This window comes from Ambystoma mexicanum, chromosome 2p, assembly GCF_040938575.1.
Source record: "Ambystoma mexicanum isolate Mex_15411 chromosome 2p, UKY_AmexF1_1, whole genome shotgun sequence".
Taxonomy (NCBI): domain Eukaryota; kingdom Metazoa; phylum Chordata; class Amphibia; order Caudata; family Ambystomatidae; genus Ambystoma; species Ambystoma mexicanum.
In genome coordinates this window covers 1,239,935,498-1,239,959,175 of record NC_090923.1, presented here as the reverse complement: position 1 = coordinate 1,239,959,175, position 23,678 = coordinate 1,239,935,498, and the positions used below count along the sequence as shown (strand labels likewise).

Sequence of the window (23,678 nt, the reverse complement as noted above, 5' to 3'; positions counted from 1 at the left end):
CTAAAGGTTCAACCATTTACTGTAGCAGGGAGGAGTTGTATAAGCACTCCACTCTGCTCCTCCTGCCCCTTGTTGCTATTGACAATAACTTTAATACTAGGCTAAATGAAAAGTTACATACAACAACATAATTTCTCTAAACTAAATTACATCACTATGAATACCTTTAGTCTTCCTAAATGGCCCTAATACTAAATATAAACTTACTGTCTCCAAGTTGCTGAAATTCTCCTGGAATTTCTGCTGTTGCAAAGACGCAGTGCAAGGTGTGTCTGTGATTTTTATGTATGTGACTCGCTCCCTTCCTCTTCCGGTTCAACATCCCAGAGACTGCCTGGCTAGAATCCGGCGGGTAGTCATCTTGAAGGCAGGCACCACGCCATACGCTGATTGCCCTTAATTGTATCATCTCCTTCATCTTCAATCACTCAGAAATTGTTCTTCTTCCCCACCGCCCCGCCCAGTCACAAAAAGGTTGCCGTAAGGAGCCTCCCTTTCACCACTCCTTTTAACCTCTACCTAAACCCACTGCCAACCCTAATCTTCTCTCACAACCTTACCTTCTTCAACTAAGCAGACGATACACAGATCATTTTAAAAATCACCAAAATCCGAGCCGCCCCTCCTCCCGACCTCACCTCATGTCGCTTAGAGTGAGGCTATTGGATGACTAACAACCACCTATTCCTCAACCCGGGCAAAACACATATCCTAATATGCAGCAAAACCTTTCTGATTTACCAACCTTTACCATGGCCTGCTGCCCTTGGAGACCCACCTGCTACCTCCACCTCGGTCAAAATTCTTTGATGCACAAATGGTCGCAGACCTATCCTTCTCCAAGCACGTAAACTCTGTATCCAAAACCTGCCACTTTCACCCACGCATCCTAAAACAAATCTTTCCTTACCTCGCTTACCCTCAGAGTCTCTTCAATACTGGCCATTATCAACTCCTGCCTGCACTACGCCAACTCCTACTATCTCTGCATCCCTGCACGCCAGCTCATGAAACTTCAACATATCCAAAATCGCAGCAGCCAGTCTGCTCCTTGCACCCTCGCCCAGAGAACACATCACCCCCACACTCAGAATTTTTCACTGGCTCACAATTAGCCTAAAAGCAACCTTCAAACCCATGTGTTTCACACACGAGCCCTCCAAAACATGGGACCCAAGTTCCTTCAACACAAACTCATCCACTGCCAGCCCCCAGACTCTGCTCTCCTCCTGGCTATACCACTGCAACACTCCATTAGAGTTGGTGGCTCAGTTTTCTCTATCTTTGCGCCCACCATCTGGAACACTCTTGCTCTACACATCTGCTGAACCAAAAACTACTTCGCCTCCAAGAAAGCACTGAAAACCTTGCTATTTACTGCATTGTCATGAAAACCCCACTAAAAGACTTAAAATCCAGAGTATATGAACACTCTTTCCAGGCCATGCCGACCTCCAAACTCCTGACGGTGCCGGCTGTGTTTTCGGTGGCCCAGTTCTCACACGCTACCACACACCTATCATGGCCCTACCTTCCCTCAAGTGCCTCTAGCTGGATCACCAAACTCATATATGTGTTATCAGATGGCTAACGAATGACTGCACCAGGCATGTACAGAAAACAGGTAACTGGTGGTAGAAGCACAGTGGTGTAATAGAACCACTGCTATCACCACTGCAATCCTACAGATTGAGATGCACTGCAGGGAATGCATGGGAAGCTGGGCCACCATGGACATATCCCGTTCCAGCAGGCCAGGTTGAGTGGCCTGTGCAACACCTCCACAGGCGGGCAAATCAAGAATCATCTCAGCATGGAACTGAAATGAATGGGGGATAGGCAGGTATTAAGCAAATAAGAACCATAGGATGGGCATCTCTTGGTAAAGGTACCTCCTTAAAATGATCAGTAATCATTCAACATCGGGGTAGAATCGCCATCCGACCCGCTTAGAAGAATCTGGAAGCACAACCCATGCGCCCCTACTTTACTTTAATCCATTTATAACATGCACCATGGACCCTGAGGCTTAAAGGTGCACAAGAAACATGCAATATGTGACAAAAACATGACAGAAATACAAACATTTAAGAGCCAGACTGAATGACTCAGATCAGAAACGATGGACAAGAAAAGTCCTAACATATAAACTATCATTATCAAAATAAAAAAAATGTTCAGCCTTTTCCTAAATATTGCTGTAGAACTCAGTTCTCTTAGATCTGGTGGCAGGGTGTTTCATGTCCTGGGTGCAGCTTTAGCAAATGCACAATTCATGGTCTTGCCGGCGTCTTGAGCTGGTTAGACCTAATGGTCCTTACACTTGATTTATCAGTCAGCACCTCACTCAGATAGACTGGCAAGGATTCCGAGAATATTTTATGCGTGATCAGTAACAAACGATAGTGACTCCTTGCCTCGACTGGAAGCCAATGCAAATTACGCCTAGCGTCTGAAATATGATCTCTCCATTTGATTCCGGCAATGACCCTCAACTCGCTATTCTGAATAACTTGAAGATTGTTGCATTCTAATTTTGAAATTTCCACTAAGAGACTACTACAGTAGTCAACTTTTGACCCAACAATAGCCCTTGCTACGGTCTCAGAGTTTGCTTGAGAGATATATGGCCTGAGTTGTGCTAGCAGTTTTATATAATAGGCAGACGATGAAACCAAGTTGCCTACTTGAGCTTGCATATTCAGGTTCTGATCTAAAACAACCCCTAACGTTTTCACTTTCTTCTTTGTTGCAATATCATACCCGGCTACTGAAAAACTGAAAAACTGTTGTAGTCTGCGCCAAGCTTTCTTATTTTATTCTCAGTCCCTACTACCATCAACTCTGTTTTTTCTTTATTGATTGCTAAACCATTACCCATCATCCATGTTTGTATAAGATCATATACTTCGCTATTGCTTATTTCATCTTCCATTTATATACTGGATAACGGGATGACACATTGTGTGCCATCTGCGTAATTGGTAAAAGCAACACAATTTGTTTCCAATAGGTTAAAAAAGGGAACCGTGAAAACATTATATAAAGAGGGGGACAAACAGATCCTCTGCGGCACACCGTAGGCCAAAAGCACAGGTAGGGTTTCTGTGTCCTTGCTGTAAACCCTGCACCATCTGTTACTCAAGAAAGAGGTGATCGAGAGAGCAGCAACGTCTGAGAAGTGAGCCACCTCTTTAAGCCTGGTAACCAGCAAAGTATGATCGACCAGGTCAAAGGCTGCAGAAACATCCAGAAGCATAAGCAAAGCAATTTGACCTTTATCCATTGAGTGTAACAGTCTTGATTTCAAATAAAGCAATGCTGTTTCCGCCCCGTGCCCCTGCCTGAAACCAGACTGTCATTTATTTAAAATCATGTGTGTGGGGTAAAAAGGCAGCTCCAGAGCGATGGAGATGGAGAGGCCATGCTAGGCCCCTATTGTGAGAGTGAAGCTTGCTAATGTGGAGTTCCACTGAAATATAAAAGCCGGTACAATATAGTGATTTCGTCATAAGGCCTAGTGAGATGGAAAGAAATTATGTAAAACTGCAGCAGTGCGTGTGGAAAAAAATTATTCAATGGAAACAGTGTGCATTTGGAAGATAAAAAGGAGGAATGATGCCTGACATTTAAGAAATAAAGTCAAGTGACAGATTGCTTTAATCAGGAATAAAAGACATATTTTCCTCATACAAAATGACAGCATGTAAAGAGAAATGCCTATTTCGTTTTTGCATAAATGAACACTGGTTCCCTATGTTAAATGTGGCCTTTCCGTGTGCATTGAATCAAGAAGGAATCTACCTCTGTTCTAATATAGTAGAAAAGAAAGATTGTATTTATGAACAGCAGGCCTAGATATAATGCTAAAATGGTACATGTACGCACATCTTGTCGATTTAAAGCTGTATTTTTTGAAGTGTGCATGCAGCTGGTGTTTCCCTGCTGACCTGAAAGGTCTGTGCCTTTGAAAATTTGACCTCAAGACCTTTGGCTGAGGACCTCCAGGAAAAGCGGGCCTGGTTAGTTAAAAAATACAAAGAATGATGAGAGAGTAATCGGAACTGCAGCGACACAGATAACATGACCAACAGAAAGGATCCTTAAGGTCAAACCGCCCCGTAGAATTGTGCATTAGCTCCAAGCAAAGACCTTTGAAGCTCAGGAGGCGAAGGCAGAATCACATGGGCTGGAAAGCCAGATGTCCCAGTCATGTGGTTTGGTGAAAATGATCCTGCTTGGATTTGATCTGAATGTGAAACTGCCTCTCATATAATACATTGCCATATGTTCAACATTGGGCCACCTTTTCTTTAATTAAAAGAGAATCGTATGTCCTAGTGAGCCAAGCCCAGATACATATTAAAGGGTATAAAGAGCCCGTCAGGATCATATAAAAACAAAATGTGTGTGATGGATGTAATTTAAGTTATGATCAGAATCATGATTCTGGCATGTTGGAAGTATATAGTGTCAGAGTTGCAACTATTACAGAGCAGTCACAAAGCACAGAAGACAATTGCACCACCCAGGAAGGGTGTGATGAAATAAAATTAATATTGTACGACTTGCCATAAAATGTAGAATTCTAAAATATATTGAAGTAGTTATCTGGAAAATTACCATAGCTGCCATGTTGTTAGATTTTCAGAACCCAAAAAGTTAAAATCCACCTGTCATTTTGAAATGATGTATTTTTACTCCTCCCCAGCCTACAACATGCACACCCCCAACTCCTGGCCCTAGAAGCAGCCAGTGGGCGTCTTGGTGGGAGGTGAACAGAGAGTGCTAGCCAATCCTTACCGTGGGAATTATGATATAATATGATAGACTTCTATCCGCCGTCCCCAGGTGAGCAGTCTTGGGTATCTTGACCCTGTGTGTCCCAAAATGTCCAGGCCAGCGTTGCGGGTTGCCTCCAGGCCCCACGTGTAACTCTTGTTTCACGGCTCCCTCTTCCCTTTCCCCTCCCTCTTCCCTTTCCCCTCCCTCTGCCCGCCTCCCAACCCTCCCTCCAACCGTGATTGGTCGGGTACCTTCCAGCAATGCACCGTAGCACTGCTGCACTGTGGGGAACGCCACTTCCATCCGGCGTCCCCAGGTGAGCATTCTTGGGTATCTTGCCCCTGTGTGCCCCAAAATGTCCAGGCCAGCGTTGCGGGTTGCCTCCAGGCCCTGCATGTAACTCTTGTTTCACGGCTCCCTCTTCCCTTTCCCCTCCCTCTGCCTGCCTCCCAATCCTCCCTCCAACCGTGATTGGCCGGGTGCCTTCCAGCAATGCACCGTAGCACTGCTGCACCATGGGGAACGCCACTTACATCCGGTGTCCTCAGGTGAGCAGTCGTGGGTATCTTGACCCTGTGTGTCCCAAAATGTCCAGGCCAGTGTTGCGGGTTGCCTCCAGGCCCCGCGTGTAACCCTTGTTTCACGGCTCCCTCTTTCCTTCAATTGCACTACGATCCATGCCTAGATGAGTGGCCAGAGCCCAGACCAATGCCCCAGCCCTGTTTGCTTAATTTCTCCAATACACCATGGCTGGAAGCACAGCAAACGCCTTCCACACGCAGGACTTCCTCTATGCTTCCTGATTGCCTTGAGCCCGCCTTCCTCCCTCCCCCGACCTGATTGGCCCAGCACACCTTATAATGGACATTCAGGGCACCCCTCTGCCTGGCAGACCCGTCGGCGAAGGGCCCCAAGGACAAGGGCCGCTCCTACATTAGCAGTTCCAAGATGTTTCTGCAGGTGTCCACAGGGGAAGCCAATGAAGCCAGACACCAACCAAACTGTGAGTGTGGCATGGGTGGGGTGTAGAGCAATTACTCTACTCCAGAAAGCCCCTGTCACTCTACCTTACCTTCCATAGCGTAGACTGCCATAGACTTAAACAATACATGCTTAGGAAGACTTGTGACCACTGTAATTGGATTTTAAATGTTGCCTTGCGATGCATATGCTAGTGCCACACATGTAGAGAACTGAACTTTAGCTTGCGTCACATCTAGATAGAAATGTGATTCTTAACATGCACCACACTTAGAATTCTGAACCCTAGCTTGCGTCGCATCTAGATAGAAATGTGACTTTTAGCATGTGCCACACTCAGGATTCTTAACTTTAGCTCACGTCACATCTAGATAGAAATGTGATTCTTAACATGCACCACACTTAGAATTCTGAACCCTAGCTTGTGTCGCATCTAGATAGAAATGCGACTTTTAGCATGCACCACACTTAGAATTCTGAACCCTAGCTTGCGTCGCATCTAGATAGAAATGTGAATGTCAGCATGTACCGCACCTAGATGGAATGCCATAATTGCAAGGACAGCAATGCCAACTAACCAACCAACTAACAATTCCATCCCTCTGCATACACCTCTCAAACTCTAACCAAACACAACCACAAGCCTAAAACGCAACAATCCGCACAAACTTCACAACAATACAACAACAAAACAAAACACACATAGACCTGCACAACAGCACACGACGACTACGGACCGTAAAACACCCCAAGCCCAGCCAACGGACCCACCGGGCTGCGGCTGCCAACAGCACATCACTGTTCTCTTACACTTTTCCAGCTTATTCCCACTAACCCACCCCCATCTCCACCCCTTTTCCAGAGCCGCCAGAGCGCCAGGGGACCACTTTGGTGGTGATAGTGCACGGTACAAATGTCCTTTAACATTAACATTAACATAATGTAGGAGTGTCCTCAGCCCTTTAAGAGGTCAATTTTGCATCAGAACAGGGCTTTATCACTGTATTCCTGGAGGCAGTCTACTGCTGGACTCTTGCGAGGAACATCTAGCAGAGAGGCCTGAATCCTTCATTGCAGACAGTGACAGGGAAATCTAGAAGCTAGCTGGGACCCCAACAGAGAAGCCAGAGGAAGTCTGGGTGCAGGAGAAAATCCTTGACTGAAGCCCTTGATCAGATCTGTGCTGTCCTCAGAGGAGCCCTGCTGTTGTTTCCCCGGTTGCCCCATAATCGAGGCCTCCCATGTAAGTAGATTAATCTAAATACGATCAAAAGTGTGAAGGGGAAACTGGAAGCCTTAATCTCCATCTCGCATAGCGGGTACGGGGTGGTACCGGGAAGATCCTTGTCACATTTTATTAAGTCTAATTCAAATTAATTCCATTATAGAAAATCATCCTATCCGTTTAAATTGAAATGTGTTGGGAACCACCTGCCTTAATCCTTTCCATTAAATTATGGGGTGGGAGGACGCTGTGTAAATCCTTAGCGCATTGAATTGAAGTTAATTCAATTAATTCCCATATAGAAAATCATGGGATGATCGTTGTTCAAGTTTGAAACTAACAAAGGTCATGCCCGGTGTGCTACAGCCAGTATAGACAATAAAGACTTGTGTGACTGTCCTTCTGAAAGCCCTGACTCCTGTCCAGAAAGGCAGTCCTGAACCCCAAATGAAGTAATACAAAACTCTACCTTTCAAGTGAATGGGTAGGGGGTAAAACGACATTTTCCATTTATTAGAATGCATCCCAAACCAGAATCCCAAAGCACTGCATGTCCTTTGAATGTGTGTTGAAATATGATTTTCCCATTGAGTTCCTTTTTCCAACCTTGCCTTTCAAATAAAATCTTAAAAAGCGATTTCCCCATTTGAGTTCCTTTTCCAAACCTTGCTTTTCAAAGAAAAGCAAAAACGAGTTTCCCATTGAGATTCTTTCTCAAACATTGCCTTTCTCAAAATAAAGCCAAAACGATGTTTCCATTGTGTTCCCACTCTATGGACCTTGCATTCAAATCAGAGGAGTCATATCCAATTGATGCCTGAATGGTGGGGTTTGCTGGGAGTAAAGCATATTGGGACAAACTAAGAAATTACTGTGTTTTGTATGTTTCCTATTGATTAATTTGCAAGAAATCTGAGGTATATTGTGACTGCCAACTTCAATATATGTTACCTGTGTCATATCGCAAATGAAGGGCCGTTAAACCGGCATTAGCCAATTGGTGCCAGATATTTGAATTTTTAATATTGTGCAGTGCCACAGCATTGGTGGCTGATGTTTGGTCGTTATTCAATTTTGTCAAACCTTAAATATATATATTCTTACTATACACCGGATTGGTTCCTAGCCCATTGGTGGTACAAAGGGTGTTTGTTAGGGTGGTGCGAGACGGGTTGAGGGCCTCACTAAAGTTGAATCTGTATAAGCGCTATTGGTGTGCGCCACCTTGCTTGGGATGGAAAGGGAACTCCCTGAGTTGAGACTGACCACCTGATTAATCCCGACATCTGTTCATTCAAAGGTGCTGAGATTTGAATATAAGCCAACGATCTAAAATGTTTAAAAGAAATTGAGTATTAGTGATCGGTCGGTAGTTAGCTGCAGTACTCTGGCATAGTCCCAGTTTTTTTAATAGCAGTGTGCCTAGGGCAAATAGTCGGAGTGTAGACTGTCATTGCTGCTAACTGTTTTTATCACATACGCAAGAACCGACAGAAGAAGCCAGGTAACTGAGAGGGCACCCTAACTACAAAACGCCATCAATGGCGGCAAGGTACGTATAATACACCACTCTGATGGCCGCAGGCATTTCTATCCATACACATCAGTATACAGCAAGAACTATAAAAACAATGTGGTTGTACTGTTCACATAATTCTCCTCCTACTTACACCAGACTATGCCTCAAAACCTCTGACAGCAGAATGCAGCGCAGACCTACGATAAATTTGGGCACGCTGAACACATAGCGAGTTTCTAGCACTGACACAACCCCTACTCCTCTCAGCACCCATCCACATGCCTTATCGCTTCGGTTGCCTCTCTACCAGAGCCTGGCCAGCCCTGCTAAGCCTTTTTTGGCCAAATGCACATGCATCCTAATCACACTCCATGACCTTCAACACTTTGGACTTGGGTCCTCCAAGGGGGTTCCCACTAACAGCGCATTGAGGCTACACTGATGGGAAAAGGGCGTTATACAAATGACAAGTATAATACAGTACAATACAATTGGAATGTCTCTGGGGATTCCGTTATCTGTTGGGTGCCGTATGACTCTGGCGAGTGGACTGTTGGTGTGTAGGGTACATAGGGGAGAGGCTGGGGTCTTGGTGGGGCGTTTGGCTAACGGTTTGGTCTCTTGATGCGATGCGTCCTCGGGCAATCTGGAGATGGGTTGTATTCCTAACATCACCTTGAGTGTCTAGGTTTGCCTGGATCCTCATAGAGAACCATTGTACTAATTGGAAAGGTTAAAACCCTCTTTAGCGAGGTTATACAATCTCCTGTTTGCTGCATTGAAGTCATGCCACTGAGAATGTTACACAATCTGCTGTTGAAGGGGCAGGTAAACACATTTTTGTATTTACTTGGGGATTTTGTGCTGTCCGTTCCTGGGTTCACCCTGAAGTGCTGCTATTAAAGATTTACCGAAATAACCTCACTTGAGATTCATTTACAGTGGGGGTCATTACGAGTACGGCGGTAGGGGGTTAACGGCACCGGTAAGGATGCCGGTGGTGTTAACCCCCTACCGCCGCATTCCGAGGTCCCTTAGCAGGCCCCACTAGGGCCGGCTGGTTTTACCAGCCACCCTTAGCGGGACCGTTAAGGGACCATGAAGCTAATAACGGGCCTACAATTTGTGGGCCCGTTATTAGCTCCTTCCCCATTCCCATTGAGCCCTATGGGGGCGCGAATGGGAATGGGGAATGGTTTTCGGAATGGGGACTTACCGGGTCCGCAAGGGTCGGAATGTCCCGGTAAGTCCCCATTCCGACACCACGGACCAGGACACGCTATTAACACCATGGCTGCCTCCAAACTCGTAATGACCCTCTATGATTAGATAGAAGTACCTTCACTACCTAACACTGTCCACCATGTCAGCTCTAACATCAATACTGTACTACACTACTAGGCCCTATTTGAGAGCAATGCTTCCAGCAGTTCTGTCAGGTAGCTCTACACTAAGGCATGTGGAAACTTGGCTGGCTTGCCACAGGCTGGGCTGTCTACTTAGTCCACACTATACTAATCAATCCTTGCTGAGTACGGGACGGCCTTCATAGGTATGGCTGCCATAGTAGATATTCGGACAACCTCAATTCTAGGTACTGGAGGTCCTAGATAGGCAACCACAATAGCCTTTACAGGCCCCAGAACGGACACCCTTTGTCAACTAACCAAGTGGGGTTTACAAAGAGCTTAGACACAACTTCTGGAGTTAAAAAAGATTTTATTCAACACACAAAAGGACTCATTTTGGGTCAAACTCAAATTAGAAATACTCAAACGATAGGATAGCCTCTTCTCTTGCCCCCCTCTCTCTACTCCACTTTGAAGTGATACCACATACTTGTTCCTACTCCGACGGTGGGTTTGGCTCCTTCAGATCAGGGTTGCACCTTTACCCCTTGCCTCGGGCCAAGTACGCTCTCCCATTGGTTCCTAATCTTACTTGCTATGGCCTCTCTAGGCCACCTCATCCTCTTTTAACACCTTCTCCTGAGGTTTCTTTACTACTTCCTTCAAGCTTTCACCTGATTTCCTCGGCCACCTCCAACAAGTCTCCCACCACCTCTTAATACCTTACCTCCTCCTGTGCTCTCCAGATTCCACATCCATGCTCCTTCCGCTCTCTCCAAACACTCCCCAACCTCCCCCAAACTCCTGCTACCATCTGCTGCACTAAACACTGATATACTGCCTGGCTGAAAGCGTGGGCTTATCTCGCCATGTGCCCTTTCCCTGGGGTTAGGATTCCTGTGAGAGAGTGCACCACTGGAAGGGGATGAGAATGGACCTCTGAATGGCTGTGGTTTATTAGTTCACCTGAGTATGGTGTGAGGCTTTGGTGTCTGGACAAGACTTTAAAAGACTGACTTGCCATTTTGAATGCTCCTTCCTTTGCTGTAGTGACTGCTCGCATTAAGGTTTTGAGGGGTGTTCCCTGGCCACGATTGTGGCATCAGTGTGTGCAGGGGAGTGTAGTGGGCCGTCAATGTGTGCGCAGGCTTGATGATCGAGTCTTGCAGGGGAATGTAATGTTCTTCTGATGCTTGTGTTCGTCAGCAGAGTAAGCCCCGGAGAAAAATGAAAATTGACTATGTCTGATAGAGTGTTTGCTATTCACGGGCAAAGAGATCTCCCTCCTTTTCAGTACGTGCAAGTCTCTTAAAGGGGAAATGTTCATGAATTTCCCCACGCCAGGAATGCAGAAAATGCTCCCTTTTTGTCATGGGGAAAGGGTTTTATGAATGCTTTCTTAGTATTCCTTCTCCTAGTTAGGAGCTGTCGTGCTAAAAGGGCCATGTAGTTAACTGGTTTGATGCGACTGTCCCCTGCCAGGAGAAGAGCCCTAAGTGTGATTGACGAGTGGACCCTCCCCATAACATGGAGTAGAAGGGGTTCTAGATATTGAACACTCCTGTGCTGCGTTCTGTGTATGTGTTTTGCTGTTTACAATTGGTATCTGCAAGGTCACAGGTTGGAAGAGGTTAACCCAGCACCTCTTGTAGGAAAATTGCAGAAAGTCCTGGTTACCTTGCAACTGTAGGTTTTGTGTTAAAGCTTTATAGGTCAGAAGAATCTCACGCTGGTTGGTGTGTCTTAGTGTGAGTAAAAAGAACTCGCCAACCAGCATGAGATGCTTCTTACCTGTAAAGGTTTAACACAAAACCTACAGTTGCAAGGTAACCAGGACTTTCTGCAACCTCCCCATAACACTCCCAGGCCTATTATCCACTAGCTTGGGGGGATGCACCTGATATCCTTGGTCACCCCCATTAGATGCCCATGGAGCCCAGCGGGGGACTTTGTCACAGCTGGCTAATTATGTAGCAACTTTAATGACAAATTACAACCACCACGACTGTATCATCTTCTGTGCAGGTTTGTCCCCCCTAACCACAGCCCTTGTCTCCTAAGGTGTATCCTCCTTCTAATAAAACACCAAGTTTCCTAGTACATGCTTCCAAACTTGGGAAAAAAAGGCATTCCCGCTCGACATTGGGAGGAAAAGAGTTCCCATCATACCCGCCATTATGTGCTGTGTGCGGAAGGCTTCAGACACATCCGTGATGAAGTAATGAGTGCTTGAGTGCCGCGGCTCGTCAGCTGCCGTAGCAGGGGGTCGGGGATGACGACCCCACGCTCTCTAGAGCTGCCTCGCCTGCCTCCTTATCGAGATGACGGGGTTTCTCGGTCATATCTCGGAGACCATTTTGCTGTAAGCGATGAGTCAATTTTGGGAAGCGAGAAAATGTCTTTTATACACTTAGAACTCAACCCTGCACCCCTTCAACACAGCGCATTTATTTTAGTCATAACTTAACTTCTGAACCGATTTGTCTTTTCTTTTCTGATTAAATTATCCATTACACCCCCTCCCTCCCCCCCCCTACCCTACCCTCCCCAGTCAATAGCATGTATTTCACTGCCTAATGGTCTCCATTTCCTTACGGGTTTTTTCAAAACTCCTTTTGCATTGCTTCAGATTTCGATAACATCACCGACTCAGCTATTCCGAAAAGCTCTTCTGTTCAAAATAACGTTTGTTTCCCTTCGCAGACTGCATTAGGCAAGGTTCGTATGGCAGCTGTTTAGCCAACAATAATACCAACGTATGCATAATGCATCACAAAAGCTAGACCATGCAATGGCAGGAGACCTTTAAAACCCCCTCCTCTCCAATAACAATGTGGTTTACATTGTGTAAAAGGCTGTCTTGTGTTTGAAAGCGATGCATGGCCGTTCTCGTGAGTTTGGTACACAGCAGATGTATTCTTGTAATGGCTGTTTTGCTATTAATTTAAACAATGGCGCACTTCTGGGAGCTGCCTGTCCTCTGGCAGGGTATATGGAAAGAGCCAGAAATCACAACAACATGCTTGAGTTGCTGTTATTGCGGCAAATCCTCCCCAAAAAGGACAAGACGTGTTCCAGCTGCTGCCGCGCTCCCGCTTGCCGTTCGCAGATGTTGCTAATGGCGTTATTTTCTTTAAGTGCTTTTTTGGCTCGAGTCTTAATTGCAATTTGTATTCTGCTACATTCCGGCTAGAGGGCGGAATCGCCACGCCAACGGCACCCGCTTGGCAGTGAAGAGGTGGTGCGCCATATGTTCGCAAACAAAAGCAAAGCGCCCCCTTGGCTCTGCGGCCGGTGCCAGCGTCCGCCATTTTGCATTTGTTTTATGTGATGACAAGGGGCCCCCTTGAAGGGGGTTTCCCCGTGAAAACACGCTGAGCCAGCATTGACAAAGCCAATAGTTTTGGCTGAAGTCTGGCGAAAATATTTCCTGAATGCATGCTCCTAGACACACAGGCAGGTGGGGGATATGCAGGGTCTGACTGGGACAAGAAATAGGGCCGGACACCCAAATAAAGCTCTGATGATATCACCAGAAGTGATGTCATTTGACCCCATCCCAAAGTGACATCCTGGGAAGTGATGAAACACGACCTTTTAGTCCTCGACAAAACAGGAAGTGGCATCAAATAGCATTGTTCCTAAGTACACTACGAAAAATATGGTTATGATTTCACTAATGTGATATACATTTCATACAAGAATGGATCACCATATGTATCATTAATATCTGTGTGTATAGACCCATATTGCACGTTGCAGGTGTCTCCCCCCCCCCCCAAAACATTTTTCACATTTTTTTCTCCCAAAACCGGCCCAGGAGTGGCCAGAAACCGGCCCCCCTCCCCAGGGACGATTTCGACCCGGGTCACGGGCCGAAAGGCCTTGGGGCCAATCCGGCCCTGGGGATATGTTGAGGGGAAAGCAGACAGAGAGCGGGGAGATGGTGCAAGGGGGCGGATTAATGCATATGAATGCGAGGATGGGCACAGAAAGATTGAGGATGGATGACCTCGGGTTCAGCTGGAGGGATGGATGAAGGTGGTTAAAGATGGATGCATAAATGTATGAAAATTAAAGGCCATATGATAGCGTGAGGATGTATGGGCAGATGAATGCAGAACTGTAATATGGTTGAATAGATTACTAACCATACAGGGATGGACCAATGAGGGCGAGGATCAGCATATTAATGACAATGTGGGCATGAGTGAATGGGTGAGTGCAAGGAAAGCGGTGTGAAATCCACAGCAAGATAACAGCACGTGACCCGGCAGCTTTCCATCCAGCGGCCAGGAAATGCGAGCATGCCTGACATAGCAGGCAAGGGTCTGGGAGACATGACACATGATCTAATTTAAGGAAAGGCCGGAACATGAAAGGCTGGCCGAAGGTCGCTCAGCCGCAGCTCAGCATAGCGGTTTCCACAGTTTGAAGATCTGGGCGAGGGGTGACTGGTGCTCTTCAGACATTCTACCAACTGCCCTTTTCTACCCACAAACTGGATGGGGCAGCTTTTGGTGCCAGGGCGAACCAGTGGTTCCCGAGTAAGCACTGGCATTTTGAATGATTCGGGGTCACTCGTGGCTGGTGCACATTAATTAGTACCGGAGACGTAGTATAGTGAGGTACCCATGAATAATGTGTTGGGGTTACAGGCGGTTGCCCCGTTAAGACAATGTTTAAAATAATGGATTGAATTGGTTCATTTTGCAGCATAATTTGAGAAAAACGGGGTGAAAAGCCATTCAGGTCAAAGGACATTATGTAAAACACGTTCCCGGTGTCACTGTATATGAATGCAGGCATCCAGGCAGTGCCGCCCCAGGTCTCCCAGCAGCTTGTGCACGATTTGTGGGTGCCCTCCACTGCTCCTGTTACTGTTCAGGGCCACGCGCGTGTAGTTGGCCCAGAATAAAATGCCGTACCACAATTTGGGGAAAAAGTGACAATGGGTACATTAGATTAGAAATCATGCCACAGTAAGAAAGGGCTAGACTGGCTGCCCCAAAATGCCTCTCTAGCCAAGTAGTAACACATAAGGTCACTACCCCTTTTCAGGAAAGGAACCGTTTTTTTCTTAACTTCCTTTTTCTTTTAAAAACACTTAACTCGTTTTTTAAATGTTAAAATGTATTGTTTAAATTCACAACACAGCTCTTGGGACACGTCCTTACTCAAATGGCCTCGTTGGGAAAGAAAAAAATGAATTTTCAGAATATGTTACAGATTTAGGGCCTGATTAATGGAATTTTTTGCACGGTTCAAAGTGACTTTGCACTGCTGAAAAGTGAGTATGCACTACCGACACAAACCCTGATTCATGGAACTGTGCAAAGTGTATTTTTGCAGTGCAAAGTCAGTGCAAAGTTACTTTGAACCGTGCAACAAATTCCATGAATCGGGCCCTTACAGTCCATGCTCAAACTGTGATTGCCATGTCAGTTACTTCAAGCACCTGTTGTGTGCATTGCGTACCATGGCCTTTCTGCGCCATTTGCCCTGTTCAGCTATGGCCTCTACCCGTTGGCAAGTTTAGTGCACTCTGCAGCACATGCTGTGTTGTGCACCATGTTCTGTGTGCCCCGTGCAGCTCGTGATGTATGGTGTGCCAGTGCACTGTGTGTTGTGTGCCCATTGTCCTGTTGGGCAGTACTCTGGATGGCCCATGCCACTTTGGTGACTGGCAGTAAAATGAGAACAAAGTTAATGATGGCTCTGCTGAGGCCAGTCCTGTATACTACAAGGGGTACATTATTTGCCCAGGATCACTCCCTGTGGTTAAACAGAGAAGCTGGGATTTTAACCCATGCACAGTTTAACCAACACCCACCTTCCAAGCTCCACTTGGCACAAATATTTAAAGTTTGGATTTCAAAGTCTACAGTAATGCCTTGTAGAGCAGAGGTCTCATGTTTCCCATGGCCATGTAGAGAATGCCATCCCGTCCTGATTTTCCCTGGAGTTCTAGGACTTTAGCTTTTCCTACATTTCAAACGGGAGAAAAAACGGCAGGTCCCAGAATCCAAATGAAAAAAAAAAAAAACAGGAATCTAATGGCTTTCCCACACGTGGCTCTGAGCTCAGATAGTTTAATTATAAAATACACATATCTTATATTATAATATGATATGGCATTTATAATGTGCCTATACACAAGTGTTTCAAGGCGCGACAAGGTAAGGGGAGGGGGGACAGACAACAATCCTACTAGGCCAGGTGTCATTCAGATCGCGCAAGTACATGGGAAGGGGGGAAAAAGGAAAAGTGCGATGGGGAAGGGAGAGGGGAAAGTGCAGTACATGGGAAAGTGGAATAAATAAGATAAATAAAATGGCCAGCTGGTGGCAAGCGCAAGGAAGTGCAGACATAAGTGCTGGTAGGGGGACTGCAGGGATACAGGAAAACGGTCCCCAGGTGCAGGGGTTGCCAGGGAGGCAGTGCAGGTGGGTAATTGATGGGGACTGGGCCAGAGATCAGAAAGTGTGGCCAGGTGACCAGTGTATTTCAGTCAGGAATTCAGCAGGGGAAAGGGGGAGAGAAAGCAGAAGCAAAGAGGAAGGTTTTGAGGTGCTTACGGAATATTACAATAAATGAATCATTGGAGATAGATATTAAAGCAAAATAATACTGTTGATGCTTTATTTTCCACACCTGGAATGGAAAACGAGAAGTCCCACAATGTAAAATATTACAAGCCTGAAAAAAATATTTTTCTTTTTTTTTAGACTGTCAAACATCATGGCAAACCTTTGAAAGGGGAGCTTCATTTTAAGTGATCACCTTCTTGTTAAGGTAATGTGCCCATCAGTGACAAATAAAGGGCATGCTGGTGATAAGAGAATGGGGGCTCCGGGGGGAACGCGAAGCGTTTCCCCCCGGGGAAGTTTTTGGCGCTGTACATGGCCAGCAAGTGGCCGTGGGGGGGCAGAGTGCCCCTTCGGGGTATTTAAGGGGCCAGGGAAGGTTCGGGAGGCAGGTGACGGTTGGACTTGGCAATTGTGAAGTCCTGTCGCCTGCTCCCGAGCCTTCCCTGTAGCTGGGCCTAGGGTGTCGAGTGAGGCGGTGAGGTAGGGTCTAGCCAAGGGTTAGTGGCGGGGGGTGGTCAGGTATAGTTCGGGTAGTGGGGAGTTATAACGGCGGCGTTATTATTATTAAAAAAAAAAAAAGTTGGTGTTTGGGGAACACTGTATTATCCGGGGTATCGTAAATAAGTTACCCCCCCCTTACCGGAGCCATCGCCGGCGTGTCTCGTTGATCCGGGCGGGCGGGTTTTCTGCAGCTGGGGCCGCGGTTTTCTCTGCCCAGGTTTTGGGTTGCCTGTGGGGGAGCCGGGGGGCCGCGGGAAGTGGGGAAACAGCACATCCCTCATTTTGCAGGTGGAGGGGGGTCCCCTGAGTGTACGAAGCTCCCGGTGCTGGCCCCGCTCTGCCCGGTGCGTACTGGTTGCAGGGGGGCAGCCGGGGGCCGTTATCAGAGCCTGTGTGTTCCGGGCTTGCGGGGCCCTGGTGCGCGGTGACAGCCTTCGGGCGCAGGGGGCAGAGCGGTCCTCTTAAAGGGACCGCTCCTTCTTTTAAGTGGCTGCAGGGCACTGCGGTGCGGTGGGTGAGCCACCAGGGGGCGGGCCGGTGAGGAGTTAATCTCATAGGGGTTCCCAGGCTTAAAAAAAAAAAAACAAAAAAAAAAAAAAGAAGAAGAGAAGGGAAGGAGATTTATTAGGGGTTCCCAGCATCGGTAGAGGGTAGGCGGGCCTCGGGGTGGGGTACTAGTAGCTTAGCAAGAGGGAGCTAGGAGAAGGGATTTCCTCTAGGTCTGGGGTATTTGCGAGGTGGGGGGTTATTAAAAACAAAAAAACAAAAATATATATATATATAGAGATAATAAGGTTGTTTGCAAAGCGGGAGTTATTTAACTCCTTTTGTTATTAGTGTTAGCGCAATTTCTTTGGGGGTTTCCCCGCTACTAGGGGTCCTTCTTTCCATGGGTAGGTCCCGGCTCGGGGGCTTAAGTAGCGGGTGAGCGACAAGGGGCATATTTTAGTGCGCCATTCAGTGTTGGTGCACGATGGTGGGCCAAGGTGCAAGCAGGAAGGGGTTGGTTGATGCGAGGGCTCTGAGGGAGGCCCTGGCCATAATTAGCAGGGCAACTAAGGCCCAGCTGGAGGGGGCGGTGGTGGAGGTCACGGGTGAGGGGGAGACAAGTGGGGGTAGGCCGCAGCGTAGAGCGGCAGCTGATGGGGCTCTCGCGGCAGTGGTGGCTTGCACCCCCGCGGCGGGGAGAGGGGAGGTGTGGGAATCCAGGGGCAGGAAGATGAGGAGGGAGATAGACTGGAGAGCGTCCGGGGATGAGATGATTTCGGATGGGCAGCCACGTGGGGAGGGAATGAAGGATAGCACTAAGGGAGCAGGGAGTGCTCAAATGGAGGTGGCTCAAAGGAACCACGGCGGGGCTAGGGATGGGGCACAGAAGGGGGTGCAAGGGCAGCGGGTAAGAGGGGGGAGATACCTGCGGAAGAGTGCGGGTGGGAGAAGGAGGGAGAGGTCCCCATCAATTGAGGTGGATAGGGCGGGGCGTGGAACGCCCCCCCCGGGTAGGATGAGTGAGGGCGGAGGGCGCTGCACAGCCCCCGCTGGTCAGGTGGAGGTAGAGGGTTTGAGAACGGCCCCTCCTCGGTCAGCGTACAGAGAGCCTAGAGGGTGTAGCACAGCCCCTAGCAATGAAGACTCCAGGGTGGAGGTCGGAGCGCCTCGCCCGAGAGAAGAGGACCAGGCAGGGGTTTCCATGGCCCCGCCGAGAAGACGTCAAAGGAGTTGCGGGGTGGACACCCCGGGCTCGCAAGAGGAAGAGCAACTCGACTGGGGCACGAGCTTGCAGCCACAATGGTATTTGACGGGTGATGAAGTTGGTTTTGAGGATTATGTGGGGCAGTGGGAGGTGGATGGTTATAGGACGGTGGGGGAAAGGGGGGAGGAGAGAAGAAGTTGGTGTTGGGATCTGGAAAGGCAGGTGCAGGGTGGTCGGGGGGCAAGAGGGCGGGGGAACGGTTGGCTGGGTGTGTCTGCTGATATGTTTTGTCCCCGCAGTAGGAGCCCTATAAGGAAGGAGATGAGGAGCATCGGTGTGGACGCAAGACAGCAGACGGCAGGTGCAGAAAGAGGTGAGCGGGAAAGGGAATGGTCATCTGCATGGCAGAGAGGGGTCCCAAGAGGGGGGACGGGAAATGAAGGGTCGGGTTTGCAAGGGTTAAGGAAAGAAGTGGGGGTACAAGCCATTGGAGACTTGGGGGTCGAGAAGGGCATCTGCTCAGTGGAGGTCCAAACGGACAAGGTGGGGGAGCCATTGGTGCTCGAGGGGCAAGCTGGGAAAGAAAAGGAGTTGGAAGTGAAAGGAAAAGAGAAAAAACTGCCATACATGGGGATAACGAAACCGTTGGGGGCGCACTTAATGGCGGCAACCAGGGAGAAGATTCAGGGGGGGGAATTTGTAGACGTTTTTAAATTGCTCCATAGGGAAGTGAGAGCTAAGGAGGGGTCTAAGGAACAAGAGAGGGAGCTAGCTGCGCGCCCAAGGGTACCGGTGACTATTGAGAATTGGACGTCGGCATTTATCATTTATGCCAGTGTTTATTGTGAAAAATTCCCTGAGCGTTGTGTGGCCCTACTTAAATATATGGACGTAATTCGGGAGGCTTTCACGAGTTTTGGGGGTTTTGCATGGGTGAGGTATGATGAGGAATTCAGAGCGAGAATGGCGGAGGACAGTCAGGCGGTCTGGGGGGAGATAGACATGGATCTTTGGCTGCAATGGATGGCCCCAACGAGGCCTGCCCCGACATTGCACACAGCAAGTGGGCTGCCGGTGCCCTTCCGGCCCTTTCTTGGTCGCCCCGCCCATGAAGGGGCGGGGGAGGGGACAGAGGGCAGTCCTCAGCAGCATGTTGGGCATTTAACAAGGACGGCTGCACAAGGACCCTGTGTAGGTTCAGGCATGAGTGTAGCAAGTGTGGAGGAAAACACCCTCTTACGCAGTGTTTCCAACAGGGGGACAGGGGGAGGGGGAGAGGTTCAGGCAGAGGGGTTGTGGGGAAAAGCTTTTACGCCAATTAAGGTGGGGGTTCTGCAGAAATGGTTGCAATTTTATCCAGACAGGGAAGGGGCGAAGATTTTGAGTGAGGGGTTTAGTCAAGGTTTCAGATTGGGGTACCAGGGCCCAAGGGTGCGCCGGTGGGCTGAAAATCTGAAGTCAGCCAAAGAAAATGTTGAAGTGGTACGGCAAAAATTGAGCAAAGAAATAGCGGCGGGAAGGATCGTGGGGCCATTTGATGACCTGCCGGGTGACTTAGTTATATCCCCACTGGGGGTGGTGCCCAAGAAAGCTCCGGGGGAGTTTCGATTAATACACCATTTGTCATGGCCGGAGGGCATGTCAGTGAATGATTTCATTGCCCCGGAAGAATGTGGGGTTGTATATGCAAGTGTTGACCAGGCAGTGGAGCTGGTAAGGAAAGAAGGGCGGGGGGCCTTCATGGCCAAGTATGACATCAAAGCGGCATTCAGGTTATTGCCGGTGCACCGGGAGGATTTTTGGTTGTTAGGTTTGCAGTTTGAGGATCGCATATACATAGACAAAGCCTTGCCAACGGGGTGTGCAATTTCCTGTGCGCTGTTTGAACGATTCAGCTCCTTCTTACAGTGGGTTTTTTCATTTAACTCGGGTTGGGAGAGTGTGCTGCACTATCTGGACGATTTTCTGTTCATTAGCGGGGCAGATAGAGAGGGTGAGTGCAAAGGAATGCTAAAGTTGTTTCAGGAGCTAATGGAGGAGTTGGGTGTGCCGTTAGCGGAAGACAAAACAGAAGGGCCTGCAGTGGTGTTGACATTTCTGGGAATTGAACTGGACTCAGTGGCTATGACCTCACGCTTGCCGCACGACAAGGTGAGCAAACTGGTGGTGTTGCTGGAAAGGGCGGTGGGGGCCAAGAAAATGACGCTGGTTGACATGCAGTGATTGGTAGGGCATCTGAATTTTGCATGCAAGGTGGTGGCCCCAGGACGGACGTTTTGTAGGAACATGGCGAGGGCTATGGCGGGAGCCAAGTGCCCACATCATCGGATAAGAGTATCGGGGTCAGTGAGGGAGGACTGCAGAATTTGGCTGCGTTTTTTGGAGAAGTTTAATGGGGTGTCAATGTGGTTGCAGGGGGACCAGGAGACATGGGAAGTACAGATATTTTCGGACGCAGCAGGAGCAGGGGGTTTCGGAGTATTTTGGGGGGGGAAATGGTGTGCGGAGAAATGGCCTGATCTGTGGTTGAAGGAGGGGAGGAGTATAGCATTCCTTGAATTTTTCCCATTACTGGTGGCATTGGAGTTGTGGGGGAAGGATTTGCGGGATAGGAAAGTGAATTTCAATGTTGACAATGAATGCGTGGTCCATGTGGTAAACAGGCAGTCAGCAAGGGATCAGAGGGTGGCAAGACTCATGAGGGAGTTTGTGCTGAGATGCATGGAACTGAATGTGGTGTTTAAGGCAACACATGTGCCAGGGAAGGATAATGGCATCGCTGATGCATTATCTCGTTTTCAATGGCAGAGATTCCGTGGATTGGCTCCAGAGGCGGATTAGGAGGGGCAGCAGATTCCGGAGGAGCTGTGGAAGATAGGATGATGAGAGCGCTGGCTTTGGTGGAGGGTTCATTGGCCGGGGCGTCTAAGGAGGCATACAGGAGGGGCTGGGAGGATTTTATTGGGGGGGGGCGCGTAGTTGGAAGGGCAGATGGGATGCGGAAGAGAGGAGGAGGGATGATGTCATGAATTTCCTCCTGAGGTGTATTGACAGGGGCTGGTCAAGAGCAACTATAGCAGGAAAGTTAGCTGGAATTGCTTTTCACGAGAAATGGTTTTGGGGTTTCCAGCCGAGTGGGGGGGAAATGGCGAGTAGGATGTTGGAAGGATGGGCAAGGGAAAGTAAGAGGGACAAGGACAGGAGGAGGCCAATATTGGCTGAATTGCTGCAGAGGCTGGTTAAGGCAGTAGGGGGAGTTTGCTGGTCGGTATGGGAGGGGGAGCTGTTTGCGACATGTTTTACGTGGTTATTTTTCAGGGCTTTTCGGGTTTCGGAGTTGGTGGGGGGAAAAGGAGGGTCTGGGGGTTTGCAGTGGGAGGATGTGCAAATTTCAGAATTGGGTTTGGACATCAGGATTAATAAGTCTAAAACGGACCAGAAGGGGAAGCGTTCCTGGGTTCTGTTGGGGTGGGGGAGCAAGGATTTATGCCCAGTGCTGGCAGGCAGGTTGTGGAAGGAGCGGTGTGGGGGGAAGACAGGCTTGGTGTTTAAGCATGAGGATGGGTCGCCGGTTTCAACGGCACAAGTTTTGGGGGTATTGCGGAAGGCTCTGCTGGTGTTAGGAGAAAAGGGCGAGGATTTTGTTACACATTCATTCAGGATGGGCGCAGCATCGGAGGGTAATAGGTTGGGTTTCATGGAGGATAAGGTGAAAAGTTTGGGGCGTTGGAAGTCTGGGAGATACAAGGGGTATGTCGGGGAGTTTCATAAAAGGGATTTTTGAAGGAAGGGGTTAGAAGTTGGCTGACAACAGCGTGGGGGTGGTTTGTATTGTGGTGGTAATTTTGTAATTTCTTTTTCAGATGCTGTGCAAAAGGAAGGGGAGTTGGCGCAAGTGTGGATTGTCGGCCATTCAATTGTTAAATGGGCTGGGAAAGAAGCGGAGAAAAGGGTTATGGGCAGGCAACTGGGGTGTAGCTATAAGGATATGGTGGTAAAATGGCAAGGGTTAGGGGGCCTGCGCTGGGACCAGTTGCTGCCTATGCTGGCGGGTTGCGGGAACGCTACGGGGCGGCGGAGATGTTTATTATTCACGCTGGGGAGAATGACCTAGTGAGGGATACGGCGGTGGCCCTGCTAAGGAAAATGAAAAGGGATTTAGTTTGGGTGCGGGAAATGTGGCCTCAACCAGAGGTGTTGTGGACTAAATTGTTGCCGGCAGAGTGTGGAGGGGAGCGAGGAGCGAGGGAGCGATAGAGCGGACTAGAAAGGGGATCAACAGAGAAATGGTGAAGTTTTGTGCCGCTGTGGCGGTGCAGGTGATGGGACACAAGGAAATAGTGTATGAGGGCTTTATGATCTTTAGGGAGGATGGGGTACATTTGTCGGTTTATGGGAACAATCACTATTTGGCGGACCTGTGTTCTTGGCTGGGAGATTGGTTAAAGAGTTGGAAATAAAGGAATGTGGTTTGGGGGGCGGGGGGGCAGAAAGAACACCTCGGGGAGGGTTTTTCTGGTGCCGGGGGAATGGCCCCTTTTGATGTGGGGAGAGGGAAGCACAATGGGGGAATGACACGGGAAAGGATGGGGTGGTGCTGTTTTCACAAGCGGGCCACCCCGGGGGAACAGGTATTGAGCCTGGAGGGGCATGGCCCCAGGGAGAAAGCGGGACGCCTGGAAAAGGGGTAAGGAGATGGTAGGGTCCAAGGGACAGTTAGGGTGGAAATGGCTTTATTTAATTATTTAATTGTTGGGGGAAATGAAAATGTGTAATTAGTTAATTGGTTGTTTAAATATTTCGTTAGTCTGTAAGGCCATGGAGCCAGGTAAGCGTTTAATTGTAAGCTTTGGCCTGTCACATTAAAGCGACCTTTTCCACTTTTAAATGAGTCTGGGTTTTTGTGCAGTAAGCCAAAAGGGGGGCCCTGGGGGGAACGCAAAGCGTTTCCCCCCGGGGAAGTTTTTGGCGCTGCACACGGCCAGCGAGTGGCCGTGGGGGGGCAGAGCGCCCCTCCTGGGTATTTAAGGGGCCA

At 48.5% G+C, this 23,678-nt stretch overlaps 1 long non-coding RNA gene across 1 annotated transcript in view; it reads left to right on the top strand.

The window, feature by feature from the left end:
- LOC138567379 (uncharacterized) overlaps positions 1-23,118 on the top strand; it is a 33,442-nt gene extending 10,324 nt beyond the window's left edge. The window contains exons 3-5 of the long non-coding RNA XR_011302188.1: positions 16,588-16,654; positions 18,943-19,016; positions 22,507-23,118. This is a non-coding gene — a long non-coding RNA (uncharacterized lncRNA). The remainder of the gene's footprint in view (positions 1-16,587; positions 16,655-18,942; positions 19,017-22,506) is intronic.
- Positions 23,119-23,678: the final 560 nt, after the last annotated feature.